The following is a 14,216-nucleotide window of genomic DNA, read 5'->3' as shown; positions in this document are numbered from 1 at the left end:
TTTGTTTTTATGAATTTCTTTTTATTAGAAATACATAATAGATCCATTATATACACCGAACAGTACAAAGTATATTAATCATAGATATCGATAAATAATCGATAGAATTTAATTTAAAAAGCATTAAATTTAATCGAACAATGCGAAATTAATTAAATGTAATGACTAAACAAAAAACTACGGATAATAAACACGAGAGAAAGTTTTTATTTTTTCTCATTTACTCGAGACGTTTCATGCATGAAAGAAAGACTGCACGTTACGTTCATGACCTCCTTTGTTAGGGTAGATTAGAATGTTAATTATATATATACATCGGGTCATATGATTCACTTTCACATATTTTCCTCGATAGAGGACGCTTGCGATGAAAAAAAAAAAAAAAAAAAGCAACGAGAAAATGAAACAAGAACTGACGACGATGACTCGTAACTAAATTCTTTTAAATTGAAAACAGAAAAAAGTATTAAAACGTCACAAAAAAGTACAAAACAGAGTCAAGATTACATCAAGTCGAGGGAAGAGAATCGAGAAATTGGATAAAATTTTAAGAAATACGTTCAAATTTTTAAAATTTTATTGTAAGGTAAGACGTTTATAAGCCATTATTTATCAATGAATAAGCCTAAATTCGCTAATAAATTGAATATTTTGATGCGTTTTATCACTCGACTTCGCCCTCATATAAATTGTTATTAATATTGAAGGATAGGCTTAGACATTGCTTTAACTTAATACATTTTCTGCGTATTTAATGAATTTCCTGCCATTTTGTAAATAAATCCATTCAAAAATCATCAATTTCAATGTTTCTACACTAAAAAACTTAACATTGTACATAAATTAATCAATTACAAATTATTTAAAAATGTGTACAGGAGTGAATTAATAATGGTTAAAGTATAATGATATTAATGACAATTAAATGACAGATTATTTAACTCTGAGGCCGTCGAATGTAGAGGTAATCTCTATCGAGGTAACCGTAGACAATATCTTGGTATAATTTAAAGTTTCATTATTCTCTTATATATAGAATCGCGTCGGTATTTATTATAAAAGGAAATATGTAATAAATATAATAACCGTATTTCCTCTTCCACCGTGAAACGCTAATGAAATTTTTGCTTATAACCAATATTTGATGATTCTATAAATGAAAGAATAACGAGGTTTTTTAAGTCATACAGGCTGTTGTGTTATAAGATGGTTTGTTGTCGGATTGTATGATGTACCAGTTGCGTTATGTAATAGTTTATTTAAAGTTCAGCCAAATTTGGAATCTTTATTTTAATATTTATGTATTTGATCGGGAGATTTGACTTTGTAGAAATTTTTAAAAATTTCTTCAAAGTGATAAAATCTATGGAGATGATTTAAGATCATATTTAATCTAATTTTTATATTTTCTCTTAATGTAATTAACTGTTATTTATAATATATATTTCTATGATTTTATATATGGAAGAATGGTAAAGTGTTAAATTATACAAAATTATGTTATAAATATATAATTTAACACTTCATTATTTTTGTATGTGGTTTGTGGAAACTTATTATTGAAGCTTTCTAATTTGAAAGTGTCCATTCTTTACTAATATTTACTTAAGATACTTAAAAGTTTATGATTTTGGAGTTTGCATAATGTTTAATTTCAATTTTGCAATTAAATATTAGATAAATATTACAAAACGAATAGATAAAAGATTATCTTTTTATTATAGGCTACGTAATTAATTGATTATTTATATATGAATACGTACATAGTTACAGGAAAAATGATCTTGTTGAAAATTTAATAACTGTCAAAGTACAAATTCTGAAATATATTATTTAACATAATCAATAAATCAATTTTTGAAAATAAATCAATAATGCAAGTTTTATAAAGTATGAATTTATTAAATTTATATATACTGTACATTGGTTTTTATAGAGTAGATTTGTAAAACAAAACATTCAAGAGCAAGTTATAAGATTACAAAATTTTTAAGTTTTATTCTTTAATATTTACCAATTTAGAATTTCAGAATAACAAAACATATAATAATGTCTAATGTATTGTTGATTTTATTGATAAGAATTTACATTAAATGTATATTTAACTATATCTAAAATAGAAATGTATAGATTATTTTTCTTAGTGATGTGTGAATATTCATAATTTAGTTACTTTATTAAAAGAAATTATCTTTAAATCATATCTAGATAATTCCTCATATAAGTGAAATCAAAAATTAAGAATATTTATTACAACGTTTGGTTCAATTAATAAAGAAAAATGTAGACTAAAGAAAGTTATTTTATGAAATATATTATAATACGTTAGAAAAGATTTTACAAAGCACAATTGAAATTGTGGTAAAGGGGAATAGAAAATGTGTTGTATACAGTATGGCTCTATCTAAAGGCTGTGCACATGCAGCTCACATTTTAGCTTTTGTGGCTATTTGCCAAATTTTTTCTGTAAAACAAAATCATACAATGCTGTGATTCTGAAGAAATGTCTAATATAGTATTTCTGAAAGACTACAAAAAGAAATCTTACAATTCTAATTCATTGAAGCATATAATTGAGTTGCTTATCAACTTTCTGTGGGTTAAAATGTAGTTTTCAGACATTCAAAAGGAGTTTTATTGTCTTCAGACATAATCATTTTCAAGTGAAAACAGAAAAAAGTTCAGAGAAGAATTTCTAAAACTTTAAAGATTAAATATAAAACAAAAAAAAAATAGTGATAATTCTTTTCTCACTCAAATTATCAAAGTCATATAAATTACATGTGTATAAATATATATACATATAAGCAAAAATATCTAAGTTTTTTTTAGTATGTGACATTTATCATCAACATGTCATTTTTAACATATTGATCATATAGAGGAAATATCAAGTATTTATTGGATATACAGTAGAGCATCGATTATCCGACTCAATTGGGGACTGGGGTTGGTCGGATAACTGAAAAAACGGATAACCGAAAAGTATGAAAAAATACATTATTAGCATAGTATATTAGGATATTAGTATATCCCATGTAATTAGTTTATTAGTATATCGCTATTACTTCACGTTGAATTTTCATCAATGTTAAGCCTAACAAAAAGTTTTTTTTAATAATAATCGTCGTTATTGTATCGTTAAAAATTAGAAAATTAAGCCTCGTTTAAATAGTGGCCTCCCTTTCATGGTTGAGACAGTGTTGCCAGCTAAAACACACAAAATTTAACAAAAATAATATTAAAGTAGCCAAGACATAGCCAAATATTGTAGTGCCACATCACTAGCAGACATTTGAATTTGCCGACTAGAACACGGTTAACTGATGTGACTGTTGATCGGGGTCGGATAATCGATGCTATACTGTATACATGTTATACATGGTTGCAATGATGTTGAAATATACCCATATACATGAGTTTAAAAATTCATGATTCAGTTACTTCATTGGAAATGACTGAATTACGGTCAGGAACAAATGTAACATATTTTAGGATTTTTAAAATAATTCTAAAATATATCTTGATTAACTAGCTTATACATCACCCCGTGTATTATATTTTTGTGACTGAAATTAGCTTACGAAATAAATAAAGCAAATTCTTTGCGTTTTTGCTATTGGTTATTGTCAAAATATTATTTTGACAATGATTCTCTTTGGGACATCACAATAAATAGCTAATGTATTTACTTAATGTGTGTTGTGATTGCTGATATTAATGGCATTGTCAAAAAAAAAAAAAAAAAACAAAAATGCAGTGCATGCAATATTATATATTATTTTATCAATGAACTTATCTCAATATCTCCAAATTTAAATCTTTCTGAATGTACAAAGTTTTGAATTAATTTTTTTCCCATCTTTGTTGCCACAATTTTCTTAATTAAAATTAAAATTACGCTCTCAATTATATTTCAGTTTATTTCTTAAAAATCTTTCAACAAAGCAGGAGTCTTCTATTTAAAAAAATTTACCGTAGAAACTGAAGAGGAATGTTATAAAAACTTTGAGGAACATTCAAAATGCATTTTACTTTAACCGGATGGTTTAACACAGATTACATGGATATAGTGGAACCTCACTTAATGAGCGACGTTTCGCATAATGAGTGACCAGGAGAGGGGAAGTCCCGGATTGTGCACATGCTCCATCAGTCTGTGTTTAGCACTCACTTGTTTTGCTAGCATCTTAGTGTCACTTGTGATCACACATCTTTCTGAACTTGTGTTCACACATATTACGTTTAAACATCAACAATCATAGCCTATTATACAATAAACACGCCAAACGATATGCCAAATTCTTGGGCTATGTAAAGGCTATAATGAAATATTAAAAATTAATTAATTTGACTAGAGGTAGGCAGTTATGCTGCTATATTGTATTAAATTTAATGACCAATTCCAAATTAAATTTTAGAAATGTCTAAATTAAAAATTAATTATTTATAATTGTTAAATTCAATATGAGATGGCAGCATAACTGACTACCTGTAGTCTAATTAATTAATTTCTAATATTTAATTACAGCCTTTTCATAGCCCAAGAATTTGGCATATCATTTGATGTGTTTATCAGACATTATCTGTGATTTTTTTTTTTTTCCTGCAAATTGAATTCGCATTCCAGGTTGGTTCATTCTGCGCTAGAAGAAAAGATGATGATGATTCATGCTCCTTAACAATGCATATTGTATGATTTTCTTTGAATAAACATTATACAGTAATACCCTGAACTTACGCGATAGGTGGGACCGAGCGATAACCGCGTAAGTCTAGTAATAATTTCCCAATTTGTGTAAAATCCAAGTTGAATGTATGTAAGCTAATAAATGTTCTCGTTAATCTTATCTCGTCTTTTGATTCGTTCACAGTTACAAGAAATCACCACATAGAGTCTCTCGAGTCTCCGTAGATATAACAAACACAGAAATAAATAACACAAATTAAATTGTAGCTATGTGTCGATTCCACGCGACACGTTCGAACATGTAAGCTGAACAATAGTGTGGGGGGAGTGAGTAATCGAGAGTTGCGTGGTGCTCAAACAAAAGACAAATCAATAAGATTTGAAAATCGCGTAACTTGGGTTCGTGTAAGTCAAGATATTACTGTACATAAAATATTTGCGTGTTTTTTTTTTTTTTTGGCATGGAACACATTATCATATTTTACATTAATTTATATGGAAAAAATTTTTTTCTTAATGATTGTTTCACATTACAAGTAAGATTCTGGAACAAATTATGCTCGTTAAGCAAGGTTCCACTATAATTTTAATTAAGAAAACTTGTTTGGTTTTTAAATAGAAGATTTCTGCATCGTTGAAAGATATTAAGAAAAAACTTGAATATAACTAAGAATGTAATTTAAATTTTTTTTCTATTTGGAACTATGTATGAATTCTGAAATATTTTCAATAAACCAATCAAAATGCTTTATTCAGGTTACAAAATTTACATTCCAAATAGTTTCAAGTTTGTTAAGCTGGAAAATATGAGAAAAAGAAAAATATATATCATTTAGTAGAAAATTAACTTATTTCAGAATTAAATTAAATCATGCAATAAAGTCTAATTTTAATGCCAGACATATTTTTTGAGCTATGATTAAAAATTACTTTAATTAGTTAGAAACTAATCCTGATTTTAAATATGTTTGGCTATTAAATTAAAACAGTTGAAAACTTTGCTATGGGAACAGCCATAAATGTGTTTTACAGTGTAATAAAATGCATATAAAATTTTTTGTTTTCAGTTAACCTTAAAAATAAACTTAAATTCTCATTTCAATAAAATAAAAGCTAAATACAGTATATTCTCAATTATCTGGCCTAATTGCCGATAATGGAGACATGGATAATGATAATATGCAAGTCTTTTTTAATAAAAGCTACTCAATTTTTCTTTTATTTTGTTTTTAATTTCATATTAAATTTAAGAATTATAATTAATTAATTAGTAAGCTTTATATGTGATCAGAGTTGAATAAAACTTTTGATGTAAACAGAAAATTCAGAAAAATTTATTGAACTAGTGCCTCACATTTCATTATTATTTTCTTATATTATTAACTGAGAATGACAGGTGGTTGCCAGCTAGATATCATCATAAAATGTCATTAATTTTGCAATATTAATGACTTATTGATAAGGAAGTGATTCAAAATATTTTCTTTCTTCAATTTTATACTTGGAAAAAAAACAGTATAAATGTAAGTAAAGCTATATTGTTCAAGAATCAACTGTATGATTAGCAAGGATATAGCTTTGTTTTAGAAATACTGTATTTTTCAATTAAAATGCCTCAATGTCCTTTTCTTACAAAAATTTATACTTTATTTTTCAGTTTGTCCTATTAATTAATTTAAGATCTTTTTTAATTTATACTGTAGCTGTTCATAAAAATTTATGAAACTTAGCACTATCTTTGTAAATAAGTAAATAAATTATGCTAATTTTAGGAAGCCAACTTTCTATTAAATAAAACAAATGTTTTCGGTCAAAATCTGACCATCCTCTGCTTAAAATTGTAGTAAAAACTTGGCTTCCTGAAATTCAGAGATAAACAATTCCTGACAATGTTCTTAAAATACAGAATTTAGCTTCTTAATAGTTATTTAAGTCATATAGAAATATTTAATTTTTACCACTGTACAGTACAACTTACATTATACAGAGTGATTTAAAAGTTTCTGAATTCGGATTTTATTAATTTATGGTTTGAACATAGTAAGAGCATTTACATTGGAACCTTTACAAAATGTGTTGGAATTGTTTACCATTTTGTTGGAGGGAGAGACAAATTCACCTGATGACACATTTGTGGACATTGTTTTCTGTATATTGACTAACTGTCCCCTAAAGTTCTGCCAATGTTTTTCTGCAGATCCTCCAGTATTCTGGGTTTGTTGCAATACATCATTTCCTTTCATTTAGTGGACTAAAGTCCAGCAATTCTTCAAGATTAAATGATCATCAGAGAAGCATCACTTTTGTTTCATTTGACTTATGACATATTATGTTGTCTTGTTGGAACCAAAAATAACATTTATTATCTTCAAGCATGGCTACAAGTTGATGGATGATATCTGTGTACTCAGCTGAAGTAACAGTTGTATTCAAAAAAAAAAATGATATCCCAATTCATTGCCTAGACATAGCATACCACACTTCAACTTTCTGCAAATGAAGTGGGGACCTCAATGTGTGAGGGTTATCTGCAGCCCAGATCTGACTGTTGACATAACCATTTAAATGAAACCAGGCCTCATCACTAAAGAAAGTCATCTTAAGATGTTCAATTAATATTTTGGAAACATTCCCATTTAACTCTTGTAAAAATTAACTTACTTTATGCAGCACTTATTTGGAACCAATGAATAATATAAGCCATATGAAGGGATGTCATCTGATTCTGATTACTATTTATAAATAAACATTTAGTTAAACTTTATGATTACTTTTGTTTGTCAATTAACTTTGGCCATTGGGGATGTTTAAAATGAATTAAAATATGTATATACTTGTTTGCACTGACATTTGTAAAATTTGAACACAATAAAGAACTTTCAAAGTAAAGATATCATTTTACTTCTTCTCCAATGCATTATCTACCCCTATCCCATGTATAGTAGTTCCCACAGAACCATTAACGGGACTGTGGATCTGGGGCTTCTTTTGTGTACTGTACATAAGACATCATACGAGAGTAAACAGAAGTACTGACTGACAACTGACTGCTGAACCAGATAACTGGGATTCAAATCCCTGGATTAAGCAGCAATATTGAATGCTGCTGTGGGTTTTCATTCAGTCTTCACTGTAATGAGTATATCTATCCCTCTTTTTATAGATATTGATGAATTTTTTTTTATATGGAGGAAAAATCAGTTTATTTGAAAAATTATAAAATTTAACTTTTTGTTAAAATTGTTGAGATCAATAGTTAATTTTTTTTTCCTTGCACAGTACATCAGAGAATGCTGTATGTTGATTTTATGCTCCTATACTGGATAGCTCAAAAGTCATTGATAAATTTTAAAATTATATCTTTAATCTGATTTTTGAGCCACTTTTTGTACATAAACTAATACACATACAAACATGCTAATAAATTTCTTTTTTATATAGGTGAATGGATAAAAGTATTAGTTCAGTATAGACAATGATTTTATCAAATTGTAATTAACTAAGCTTCCATAAATTATTATAGAAGTCTAAATCGTAAGATTTAGTAGTAAAAATTACATATAAGTATTAAAAAGGATTAAATTATTTGGAATTAAATATGCTTAAACTTCAGCATACCGAAACATTTTATAATAATCTTAGTAAACATGATTAAGTGCATTAATATTTGTACAAGTTAAATTAAAAATTAGCAAATAAAATTCTAAGGAATATGAATGTATGAATTAAGAATTTTATATAGTTGACAGTAATATTTTATTAAAAATTTTCTTTGTTTTTATGTATTTTTGATGATGAAAATTACAATAATAATGGATATGAAGTACAGTACATACTGCAAATTTATATCTAATTTAGAGTGCCTTTCTCAAAGCAAAAATTTCTTAGAAAACTCTAGCATTTTTGGATTATATTCACATTGTCAGGAACCAACAGGAGAAATAAAGATCTAGAGAAGGCATTAGATATTGTAGATACTAATTAACAGTGCTCGACACTAGTATGAACATAAATAAATAAAATGTGTGTCCTTGCAGGCACTTCCATTGCAACATAAGTAGGAAGCTAATATTGCAAGTATTATAATAAATATGTTGGCACAAAATAGTCAGTATATTGTCAGTTTATAGTTCATTACTTATAGCCATTATTAATGATGCATAAAACTAATTTATTTTATGGGCTACTGTGTTTTAAAATTTTATTATTATTTAAATTTATAATAAAATAATCTTGTCTGTGTTGAGAAGGCAAACTATTTATCAGTTGTTTTTGAAACTTGATATAGTTCATCATTAACTTTAATATAACATATATATTTTTACAGACATTTTAAAAATCATATAAATATTATATTTTTGTTTAATATTGATTTTATATGTTATTGCTTTATTGGAAAAGTATTTCCTAATGATTAGTGATTTAGAAATTTATTATTATTTCATTTTTAAATTATTAAAATGTGAGTTTATTAACAGTATGTTGATATTCTGTATTTATAATATTGAAAAAAATATGTTTCCTTAATATTCGATTTTATAAAAAAAAATCTTGCAACAAAAAGTAATTATAAATTAAGTTTTTATCTGACTTTGTTGCTTCATCGGATCTAGTCAAACCATCTCATGAAGTTAAAAAATAAATATTTTTGTAGTGTTAGAAGATAATCTCAATGTTTATAAGATGTAATTGAATGTTAATGTTATGAAATCACAATAAAAAATTAAAAATTATCTGTTTTAAAACATTTTGAACTGTTGATTAGGGTTGATGGGTTTTAAAAAAATAAAAATAATTTCATACATTTGAGCTTGCTTATTTGTCAAATTAATCAAATTGTTCTCTCAATAAATCATATTTAACTCTTTCTGGATTATATTTGAGTTATAATTTGACTAATCAATGATTAAACAAATAAATTTGGCTGAAAGGTAGGCAATTAGCCCACTATTTTACAGTCTGGCTGTAAACAAAATTGTAAACTACAGTCTATGTAGCCTGGCAATGATAGTTATTTGCTTTATTTGTTTGAATGCATTTAAATAAATATTTCAAGGTAAACTATGTAATGGATTTTAATTTATGAATAAACACAGTACTGTACATCATCAAGTATATAAATTTGAATAATAATTTTTTTTTTAAATTAATTTTTACTTCAGTATTTAATGTTAAATGGTAAGAATTTATTTTTATGTAAAGCATTATAGATGTTTTTTATTTTGAATATCAATTTAAAGCAAATTGTTGTGACAACACATATATCTAATAACTTACACTTACCCAATTTTTTGTGTCACATTCACTTTAAATCAATATTTTTTTTAAAAAGTAAGTGATTTTTCTCCTCAATATTTTGAGGAGAAAAATTCAAGGAAATAATTTCTTTGAACATTTAAACTTTAAATTTTTTTTTTTTTTTTTTCAAAAAATAGATTGTTTTTATCTGTAATTATTTAACAAGTTTTGGAAATATTTTGTCATCAGATTGATTTTCATTTGAAACCCAAAATTCAATTTGTGACATGCCTGATAAAATATTAATTTTTATCGTTATCATCAATTAATACTACTTTAAATTACTCTAAATGTGATCAAAGTTTATTTCTTCAACATTTTCATATTGTATAATTAATTTATAATTTTTATTGTTGTTTATTAGTGTATATTATTATATTATTGTTACAATGAATTATTAGTTAGCATTAATTATTTTATAAAGATTGTATATACAGCTCTTATAAGTTCAGCAAAAAAAAATAATGATAATAAAGTAATAAAATATGATTTCCAAGGCCATGCATAAGTCTGTATAATACTGCTTATATATATATTATAATTAGAATTATCATTTTCTCATGCATATAACCTGCAGAAAATTGCTAGATTAAAAATAAAATCTTCACCTAACTTATCCTATCATCTACATTGTGTCTACAGGAGCAGTCATTACTCCATAGGCACATAAAATCTGCCCCATCACATAACTTCTTTCAAATTGTACTTTAACCATAGAACCTGCAGGTTATATGCATGAAAATACAGTAGCTTGTTTTTATATTTATTAGCCATATTACTTACTATTACAAAACTGTAAAATACCACAAACAGTATTTTAGTTAATTAATTATGATATTTTATTAACATACAGAGAGGCAATCACTTTCAAATGCACAATATTTCCTCGTTATGATTTAAAAATCTTACAGAGGAGGAAGTATTTCATCATTGTGTGAAATTAATTTTGCAAAACAATCTGCTGGATTTTATCAGGCTATAGTAATACTAAATAAAATCTGGCAGATGATTTGGCAATATTAAAATATCAGGTTATTGTAATTTATTTTTACTTTACAAGATTCAAATTAGGATAATCCTTACTGTGCAGCTTGGCAGGAAGTTAGATTAATTTTTACTTTTTAGACACAATTGACTCAGACCATTTATAGTTAAATATGAATAAATGTATGAGTTATTGTTAAAGTATGTTTATTACCAATTACAGTATCACATTTAACAGTAATTGTCATAACATGCCACTAACAAATGCAATTGATCAACTAATATTTTGGGACTTAAAAATAATTTATATATATAGGTTCCAAAGCTTCAAATAAATATGCAAATAATTTTTACATTCTGGCTTCTGGAAATTTTTTCCAAATAATAGTGGTTGTTTTGGAATTAATCTCAGAGTAACTTTTACTTTATTACCTGACTATTATGTTTACATAACAAGGGAAAGCATTGGAATCATGTCAGATTTAACCCTCTGAGTTTTTTTGCAAATCTTCACATTTTGAGATCTCCTGAATCCAAAAAAGTCAAAAAACAGCAAAAAAATTCCATGGATGTGTGGGTGTGAGCATCTGTTTCACTTAATATCTCAGGATGGGGTAAAGATTAAGTAATGAATTTTGGTTTGGTGGCTTGTAGATGAAGGGCACTGATGCTATTAAATTTTGATGGTTAAAGGTCGAGGGGGTGGGGAGATAAAGGGGGTTGTGTATATCTCCAGTAGGGTCAGACTTAATGATGATTTTACTTGTTATTAACATTTATACTTTTTTTTTATAAAACTCATTCCTACCCTTAAAATTGAGATTTTTGCCATTTAATAGTAATTAAAAATATAAAAAGCTTTTTATAATAAAATCTCATAACAAATGATGCCATACACAATTTTATTAAGTTATATTGTAATTAAAATGATAAAAAGTTATTTTCTAAATAAGATCTCATAATAGCTGAGAAAGTTATGCAACTCATTGCTGGATATTTTTATTTTGGAAATTATTACTGTATAAATTAGAAGTAACAAGACAGGCACATTTATGTTTTTGATATATATCGTAAGTAATGCTGTTTAGTTTTTTAATTATATTTATAGTTTTTGGATTTTAAATTAGAAATATACAGCAACTGAATCAATATTCAGCAGAAAGAATAATTTATCAATACACACTTTGGGTTACTGAGAAGCATTTATTTGCTATACGCAAATGTTTTCAGACTAATGTATAGGCCGTCATTAGGTAACTGATTTTTGGAATATCAGTTATAAACTGTTCCAAAATAGAATATATCAAATATAGAACATTAAATTTTAAATATTTGAATATAAAGAACACAAAAATAAAATTATAACAAAAATTCTAAAATAACTAAAATATTAACAAAAATGAAATAAAATAAAATGTAAAAATAGAACAAAAATTGTAAATTTTAAATATAAAATATATATCTTAGTAAATATAATTAGGAGTTTGTGTATAGCTAATGAAATCTTTCAAGTTTGATTTCAGAAAAGTTCATCGGACTGTGAATGTTTTGTTGGAATTGATGTCAGATATGTTATTTTCTAATTAATCGGTTTTTTATTGACACCTGTATTAGCTGATATAGATGTAAACAGTAACTGTTACAGTAGAAAAATATATAATTATTGATAAGTGCAAAGCTGAATTGATTTTTTTTTAAATAAATCAATATACAGTATATATATATTTCAGAAATCTTCATATATTTCCTATTAAAAAATATTTGTATGTTCTTGGCAACTGTTTCATGATGTTTTCTGACTGAATCTGAATCACCTAAAAATCATTATATCCATTTTCTCTGCTACATTTACTATTGATTTGTGTTATTAGATGTAATTGCTTCTACTCAATAATTCATCTGATTTTGTCGACTGAATTATTGTTTGCAGAAAGAAAAGAGCTATAAGAAGAAAAAACACAACAGTTATTACTAAATATATATTTGTGATTTATCTAATTATACAAAAAAGAAAGCATATATAGTTGATTAGGAATTTCTATTATTCACTTTATTATTGAACAATAAGTAATCTCCTCTTCCTCCTCCTCCTCTTTCAGCATCATTAGTCCTGCTTTCTGAAAAGTTGCTGCCACTTCTTATTTGTTTTTGTTTTTAGCTAATGTTATTCCTATTAGTAATACTCCCTTTTCTAATCTGGACTTGAAATTTGCTAGAACCGTAGACTTTGGGTGGGATTACTCAATAGTACATGTTTTATGTTGTCTCCATTAGAATGCTGTTCTGTCCTCTTTCCTTCACTGTCTCATATCTAACAAGAACTGATACGTTCAATAAAGACTAGCTCTTACTTCATGGTAGAAAATTGTAATAAGAGTACTAATTGAAAAGTAAACAAATTCTGAATGTCCAAGCAAGGTTGGTGCTGAAAAAAATGTTCTTTATATAAATAACAAGCTGAAAGCAAGTTTATATAAAATTGCTTTTAGAATAGAGATTTGGTTTTTTTTTTATTTATTGAGATTATTTAAGAAGTTTTAAGTTGAAGACTGTTGCAAATTGAGGAATCAAGATTTGAAGGGTCATATGTGGTTGACATCTAAGTAGAGAGGTCACTAGTATAAGAAGATTGTGTAAATAGTTGTAGTATGAACAAAAAACAACTCGGAACTAGTACTACTCATTTATTGTAATGCACATCTGTTTGGACAAAAAAGTGTGCATTATACACGACAAAATACAATAGTTTTAATCTTAGCTGCTTTTCATTTAAAAACTTGCTTATATCTGACTAAACTGAACAATTGACTTATGAAGTTACTATAGTTTGATTAAAATTTTTAATATTTTAAATTAAATTCAAAAATATATAATTTAGTAATAAATTACAATTTTTTTTTAACTTTTAAAATTAATAATAAATTTTTTAAAATTTATTATTGATTAAATGATTGTTCAGCTATTATATACAAATAAATAGCATTTGAATGACCTCACTTTGATATGCAAAAAAATATTAAATGTCATGAAAGCCACATTTGGACTAGTTTCAAGAAATTGATCCAAAATAACATTATCTTAATATTGAATCAATACTTTTTTACAAAATTTAATTTCTCTCTTATTTCTATTTAATACTTACATAAATGTATTTTAAAAAAGTAGTAATAATTGTTTTATTTCTTTATATAGAATGCCATATTATATGCATGATATCAATCCAGATCTTATGGAGCAGATACAT

The 14,216-nt window shown here is 26.1% G+C and overlaps 1 protein-coding gene across 1 annotated transcript in view; it reads left to right on the top strand.

Moving 5' to 3' along the window:
- The first annotated feature begins 357 nt into the window (after nucleotides 1-357).
- Nucleotides 358-14,216, top strand: part of LOC111630181 (vacuolar protein sorting-associated protein 37B-like) — a 33,803-nt gene continuing 19,944 nt past the window's right edge. The window contains exon 1 of the mRNA XM_023374245.1: nucleotides 358-586. The gene's annotated coding sequence lies outside the window, so the exon portion shown is untranslated. The remainder of the gene's footprint in view (nucleotides 587-14,216) is intronic.

This window comes from Centruroides sculpturatus, unplaced genomic scaffold, assembly GCF_000671375.1.
Source record: "Centruroides sculpturatus isolate CEXI.00-Female unplaced genomic scaffold, Cexi_2.0 scaffold68, whole genome shotgun sequence".
Taxonomy (NCBI): domain Eukaryota; kingdom Metazoa; phylum Arthropoda; class Arachnida; order Scorpiones; family Buthidae; genus Centruroides; species Centruroides sculpturatus.
Note: the sequence above shows the minus strand (reverse complement) of the source record. Positions and strands in the feature narration are given on the sequence as shown.